Source organism: Mirounga leonina, unplaced genomic scaffold, assembly GCF_011800145.1.
Source record: "Mirounga leonina isolate KUSES-001 unplaced genomic scaffold, KU_Mleo_1.0 Mir_82, whole genome shotgun sequence".
In the NCBI taxonomy this organism is placed as follows: domain Eukaryota; kingdom Metazoa; phylum Chordata; class Mammalia; order Carnivora; family Phocidae; genus Mirounga; species Mirounga leonina.
Window position 1 is genome coordinate 5828156 of NW_023270825.1, and position 7770 is coordinate 5835925.

Consider the following 7770-nt stretch of genomic DNA (forward strand, 5'->3'; position numbering starts at 1 on the left):
TTAGCTGGCCATACCCTAGAGTCAGGAGGGCTGTTTGGGTATCACAAATTGAATGTTGGATGTCTGGGTTCCATGCTGATCTCTGGCTTGAGCAAGGAGCCCAAGGACATGATGATTCATCAGGCCTTGGAATTGGCCACCAGCCCTCTGAGGTTGTTCTCTGCTCCTCCCAAGTGCCCTGCCCACTCCTGACAAGAGCCAGGCCCCCTGAGAGACAGGAGTGTGGGACACAGGGTGGGCAGGGCTGATGAAGGGGGCACAGAACCCCACACTCCTGCAGGAGTGCACTGGGCCCTGAGATCTGCAGCGTCTGGTAGCCCTCTGTCTACATACATGCCTGCCCTACACGGCTTTCCTCTCCTGATTCACCCCATGGGGCTCTGAGCTCCTGGAGACAGTTTGTGCCCCAGAACTTGGCCGAATGTTTTGCATGTAATTTATGAGTGGATGCTTGAGGAGTGAAGGAAGAGCTGGAGGGGAAAAGAAAGCAGACACCAGGCTTCCCAGGATGGTGGTTGGGAGGAAAACCTTGGGTTCTCTGGCTTGCCCACATTCTGAGCATGTGCTGCTCCCGTCGTGATATTCCCGTTGGGACATGTGATAAGACCTCCGTAGACAAGGACACCAGTGGGCTCTCCCTGTCATGACCTGTGACTGTCAGTGGAAGGTGAAGAGATGCTCCAGGGGTGCAACCCGGGTCCAAGAATTGACCTGGGGCTTCACCAGCGGGAAGAAGCCATTGGCCTCCTTGTGAAGTCTGAATCCCTGTGACCTGCAGGGAAGGGTCTGAGAGAGCCCTGCTGTCTGGACTGCCCAGGCTTTAGTTATTCAACACACATGACGCTGGACTGCAAAGGCCACCAGCTCCAACTGGCATCTCCAGGCCTCGGTGTATGCCAAGTCCAGTAAAGCAACTCAGGTCAGATTTGCCCTCTGTCTCTGTTGCCTGGCATTGATAAAGAGGGAAGCCTGTGTTTTTTAGAGGGTTTGTCTGGAAGCCTGGTTGATTCCAAATGTGTTTTCCTTTCTGCATGTGGCAAGTACACCTCACTGTAATTAAAATATTGGTCCACTTTATGGGGCAGCACTGTGGTCCTGATTCAGGATCTGGGCTGGGCTGTCTGATAATTCTGCTCCCTGCTGGCCCGTCAGACCCTCCTGTCCTTCATGGAGCTCTGGCCAGAGGGACTCGCTGATTCGTACTCTGAGGAATCACAGATAATTTTCTTCCTTTTTAGACATTCTTCTGGCCTGAAGTGATTGATTACTTCATAACCTCAAAGGCTGATGTCATGGAAAATCCTGGAGCTAAAAAGAACTGGGTTTGAAACCTGTTCTGTCTCTTACATGCTATGATGGGCAAGTCATTCCCCTTCGCAGGCTTTCCTAGGCCAGGAGGTCTAAAATAGCTTACACTGAAAATTTATTTTGAACATCACACGAGATAAGCACATGATAAAGCTTTGTAGCTTAAAGGAACTATAAATTTTCTCAAGTACTCCTCATTTATTCAAAATGAGCTGTCCATTGAAAGGTGTGTTCTTTAGTCAAATGCACATTTCATTTAGTCATTCTACAATTACTAGGCACCAGCTGTTTTCAATGCAGGGCTATCGATTCTGCTGAAAATAAAATTGCTTCAGACACCATCTTATCATCTGGTAGCAGATAAAGGCCATGGTATTGATAGTGGTCATGTCCTTTCATGTCTCCTGAGTTAATTTTTTATTTATTTTTATCTTACTAAACATATTTTGGTAGATCAATTTAGAACATGTTTGGAATGAGGCTGGGTGCAGAACAGTTTAGCCCTGGCGTTTGAAATGATCAAACATCTGGAAGAAATATGGATCTTTAAAATCAAGTTGTTTGGCATTGACTAGAGTGCAGCATGAGCCATGGGACTTCACTGTCCATTGGAGAGATGGACCCGTTTGGGGTGCCCTGGGGTTCCAGGCCTTAGGTTGGATGGCTTGGCCGTGAGAAGCGGCTGAGACAGGAGCACCAAGTCCAGGGCTGGCTTCACAGGCATGTGACACAGGCAGGTGCACAGGGCTCATGCTCACGAGGGCCCCGTGCTTGGTTTAATGCTATGCTCTGGCTGTCTTGAAATTGGCAATGATTTTATCTTTGAACTCGTAAGCGGCATCCAGCGGGACAATGGAGCATGTCTGGGAGCAGAGATCTGCAAAATGTGTCCCCATCCCCAGCTATATTCACATGTATCCTTCATGGTGGCCCCACGGTGCCCCACGGACACAGAATGTCAGACCCACAGCGCTTGGAATTTCAGGGAGTTGTCAAAGCAAGTCTAAGGTAAGCATGCTGTGGAAGTGTCGGTAGAGCGGGCAGGCATCAAGAAGTGAAACGATAGCCACTGAGCTGGTCTTCTGCAGTGTATCCACCATTCTGGGAAAAATGAACTGTCTATACTGGGCTCACCAGCAGTGTGGGCAGGTGGTCTCTGAGCAAGCTCAGGTCTGGGGGGAAGGCTGCCGAGAAGTGGTCTCACCTTCCCCCTGTGTCTCGTGCTTCCTGCCCCTTTCTGGATGCCTGAAGGTCAAGGCCGGGCTCTTGCTTATCTTCGAGCCTTCCTCTTTGCCTCACTCACCAACTGCCATCCTGGGAGTGAGCTGTTTAGATTTTCCTTTCTTTTTAGGGAGTTAAAACAAAACCCCAAATGCTACAGGCATATCATGAATATGTGGACACTGCCATCCACAGTTGTGTTTTTTCCATTCCTTGGTGATACTTTATTTTTTTTAACATTAGCACTGACAGCATGCTCTTGAACCTGCTGTATCCATATCCACAGTGAGCAAACAATGTGCAACATTAACAGGCAATTCCTGATGCACGTTGTGCTAAGGGCTTCTTTTCAGAAGGTAGCCCTCTCCCCTCTGTTGGTAAGACTGGCCTTCCCACCCCATCTTCTCCCAGATTCTATATTCTGGGGGGTTTTGCTCGTGAGCCCAAATCAGGACAACTTCCCTCTTTTTAATACACAAAGGCACAAACAAACAATTCATGCTAAAAGAAAATCCGCACACAGATCCTTTTTAAAAATCTGTTGTGTTGTCCTTCAAACTTCCAAAATTTGTTTCCCATCCATCTTTGAAATCCAGAGGAACTTTCTCTGGATTGTTGAAGATGGGATACAGGTGGAAAGCTGGCCTGACCCCCAGCATAAGAAATGGATATGGAACTAAAGGCGGGAAAAAGAGAATCAAAGAAAGCTTGCCCCTTCCTTCAAAAAGTCACACTTTACTATTCTTCTCTCATTTCCATCAATCACCAGGGCAATACCCCCTAGATCAATGCATTAACTTGTTTGTTTTTTACAATGAAGAGAAACTTCATAGCCTCATCATTCATTCCAGAGTGTGGGGGAAAAACACAAAAGCCAGCCACCGAAATTTGCATGGTGCTCAATTATACATTAGTGAACATCACTTGGCAATCTGTTCATATCAATTTAATTGGATTTTAATACTGCCTCTGATCTTGTTTTCTAATTAACAGCAGTGCTTGGAAATAAAGCAGAACCATGCACCCAGCAACACCTTTGATCTCGACCATATGGAGCTCCACCAAGCTCTGGAAAAAAAATCTCCCTTGCCTCCACAGCCGGCCGAGAGAAGCGGGGGCCCCCAGATGGCCAGATACCATGGATGCTCGCACCTCATGGGCTATCTCATCCTCTGATTGGTCCCTGTGGCAAAGGCAGAGGACTCGCTTCTCCAGCTGGAGGCAAGTCCGCGTCCCCAGCCTTGGGTGAGGTTGATGGTTTTCACAGCTCGGTTTTGGGGGACAAATATTTGAGTAAACAGACCTGACCTTGTAAGGCTTGTTTCAGAATAGGGTCTCACCGACAGGACAGAGTGAGGGTAGCTTGGGCCAGTGGAGGGGCATCACAGCTCCCTGCCGAGAGCAGCGTCAGACCTGCGTGGAAAGCTCCTGAAGCTGGTTTCCAGCCGGACTCTGGCTGCAAGACATCTCCCTCTTTGCCTTTTCCCCTTTCTTCCCCCCTCTGTTTCCTCAGTCTTTGGCTCTGTAATCTTACATCTTGTGGAAAGCTTGATCGCACCCTGAGACAATCTGAAATAGAATAAGACGATGACCAGTGAAATCAAGGCAGGGTCCCCAAGGATGCTGGATGTGACGGGAGCAGGTGGGACATGACCAAGGGCCAAGGACCTGCGTGCACCAGCATGGGGCCCGGCAGCTTAGGGGCAGTTAGGAGAGGTGGGTGAGCGCCTCGGTGGGGGGTACCCGCTGTCAGGAGACAACCGCTGTCCATGGTAACAGTCATGTGACCCCCGCCGCTTGCTTGACCTCTGAGTGCCTGCTGCTTGTGGATTATACTCCAGTTCTGAAATCCAAACAGCTCCAAAAGTCAGTTCTTTTACGGGTTTATAGCAAACTCATTTTGGCGGCAAAACCTGACCCGAACTGATGTGAGACTATTTGTAATCTTCATTTATCCTACTTAATGCGGATATTCACTCATTTTGCTGTAGAAATAGTAATGTCTGGGATGAAGGGAGGCTGCCCCAGAATCCACTGGGATATTATGTATTTATCTTTCTAAAATCCAGAATCTTATGGATTTTAAACTACGTCAGGCCCCAGGGGTTTGAGATAAGGGACTGTGGCCCAGCACCTTCCTCAAGGATGTGAGTTAATCCACCTACAGCAGTGATCCTCAATCAGAGAGTTTACACCCCACCCCTCCCTTCAGGGCATATCTGCCAATGTCTGGAGACATTTTGGATAATCACAGCTTGTATAGGGGTGCTGCCACTGGCATCTACGAGAGAGAGGCCAGGGATGCTGCTAAACATCCTATAACACATGGGCCATCCTCCACGGCAGGGAATTACCTGGCCCCAAATGTCAGGAGTGAGGAGAGGGAGAAACCCTGCCCCCGAGAGGCTAGCTTTCTGCTCACTCCACCAAGCTGAGCCTCCCTTCCTGCATCAGCCACCCAGAGAGAAGGAACATCTGCCTCTAAGGGCTTTGGGAAAACCCTATGAGACAGTAGTCATGAATGCACCTTATAAACTTCACCACTCTGTAGGGACATGAAGAGCTATTTAATCCTTCAAATAATAAAATGTGTTTTCTGTAACCTCTGCTTTCGCAGTAAACACTTACCTGTCCCTACAACCCAGGAGCGAAGCAGTGAGCAAGACGCATGAACAGAAAGACTCATGGTCTCATTTTCACCGAACTCATGATCTAGTTCCTATCCTGTCATAGGTAACCATTTATAGCTCAGTCTATATGGTAGGCTATTCTTGAAAGCAATATTTCCTTTGATTGGTTTTAATCTTTAGATTTCCCACTTACCAAAGAGCTCCCACCAAGGCACTCACACCCCTTGTTACTAATTAGGGAACTTTAATTTGCAGGATAAAGCACTGACAAAGAAAGTTTAAATAGCAGGTCCTGCTGGCCTCCTGTGTCTCCTGAGCTCCTCTCCTTCCAGCTGAGATCACTTTACCCCTATTCTTCTGCTTAACCCCAATGCTGTCCTCTAGAAACAGTGTCACCTAGCTGGTGCGGGCTGGGAGCAAGATGCATTCCACTCTTGTTGCTCAGCATTGCCTCTCTGTGGGGTTAATCCACGCCTGCCCTTGTGAGTCATTTGGCCTCTGGGTTTTGGCCTTGTCCTAGGTCCTGGTTTCCTAAGTGGGTCCAAGGTTTGGGAATCAGGTTTCTCTACAGCAGGTGCTTCCTGGCGACCCAGGTCATTCCAGGCCCTTCAGGCTGGGCCCTGCCTTGTGCTGGTAGCAACTTCCCCCAGAAATTGGATCCTGGCTCTGGTCAATCAATGAACAACAGTCTAGACAGATGTTGCCCACCTGTTCCTGGACCCCTGTCCCTGGGCTCCCACATGCCTGCTCCTCTGCAGTGGGACTGGGTATTTTATGGAATGGGTTGTTCTGGGATCCACCTATCTGTTCAAACTGCCGCCGCTAGAGAAAGGTGACCTCTGCACACAGGCGCTCTTATTGACCACACTCACGCTGACCTCTGGCCATTTCCACACCACCTGTGCTCCTGCAGAAGTTAGACAAGCTCCTTGGATATCATGCAGCCTTCTGACTTGGCTCAGATGTTGGATGCACTCATGCCCAGCTCATCACCTACTTCCTTAAATATGACCATGTGTATCAGTCAGTAGGTAGAAATAACAGCACTGGTCCACAGCAGCTCTCGGGAGCTTAAGAAAATGAGAGTTGATTTCTTGCTCATGTCATCATCTGCTGAGAGTGGGAGGCCTCTCCTGGACAGGTCCTCTCCAGGTATGAGCTATGAACTAAAAAGACAAGCTGTGTGTCCCCCTTGTGTCCAACACACAGTGCTGGGACCAGGGTGGTATCATTGCAAAGAACTCTTCCTATAGGAAAATGGGTGATGGAGAGATGATAGCATTCCTGACTAGCAGCAAGTCTGCAGTCTTCACGCCCTGTGGACACTGTGAAGGGTCCTTGCACTGGGGACTGCAGACTGTCCTTGGCTAGGGCTCAGTGCTGGTCTCCAGGAGAGACTCCCCAGTCTGGGCATCTCTGTGGCTCCTGGCTCCCTGCCCTAGGGGCCCTCACTTGTCCATCCCTCTCCTTGACCTCATCTGAAGTGGCTGTTGGGGGATAATGCCCTCTTTGGGGACCGTCTTGAAACCCACCGCCTGCTGAAGGAAATGTTGGGGGCTTAAATGTGCGTGCGCACGTGTGTGTGTGTGTGTTTAATGCTAAGCAATTCATCCATTATCCACCGTGAGCTTTTTAAAAAATATTTTTAAAATTGAGGTATAATTTTTTTTATTCTTATGTTAATCCCCATACATTACATCATTAGTTTTAGATGAAATGTTCCATGATTCATTGTTTGTGCACAACACCCAGTGCTTCATGCAGAACGTGCCCTCCTCAATACCCACCACCAGGCTAACCCATCCTCCCATCCCCTCCCCTCTAGAACCCTCAGTTTGTTTTTCAGAGTCCATCGTCTCTCATGGTTAGTCTCCCCCTCCGATTTCCCCCGCTTCATTCTTCCCCTCCCGCTACCTTCTTCTTCTTCTTCTTCTTCTTTTTTTCTTAACATATATTGCATTATAAAATTGAGGTATAATTTAAGTATGGTACAATTCACCTTTTAGTGGACAGCTATTATATTAGTTTTGGTAAACCTATAATCATGTAACAACTATCACAATTGAGATTTAGAATAGTTCCATCACCCCCAAACTCCCCTCATTCTTTGTAGTCAACCCCTCTGGCTAACCCCCAGGAAACCTGTGATTTGTTTTGGAATCATACAGTCTGCAGCTTTTGAGCCAAGCCTCACTTGCCCAGCACAATGCCCTGAGATGCATCCAGGTTGTTTTGTGATCAAGAGTTCACTCTTTTTTATTGCCCAGTAGCATTCCATTGTATGAATGTGATATTGAAGGATTTCACATTGATTCCAGCTTTGGGCTGGAAACATGAATAAAGCTACTATAAACATTTTCATGTAGGTTTTTATGTGAACCTAAGGATTCATCCATTTAGGTAAATACATAAATTTATGGAATTACTGGGTCAGATGCTAAGGGTGTGTTTCATTTTGTGAGAAGCTGCCAAACTGTTTTCCAAAGCAGCCATGCTATTTTGCATCCCCACCAGCAATGTGCAGGGTATCAGGGGTCTTCTTCTTCTTCTTCTTTTTTTTTTTTTTACCAGCACTCAGTATTTTGTCTTTTTGATTTTTGCCATTCTAATT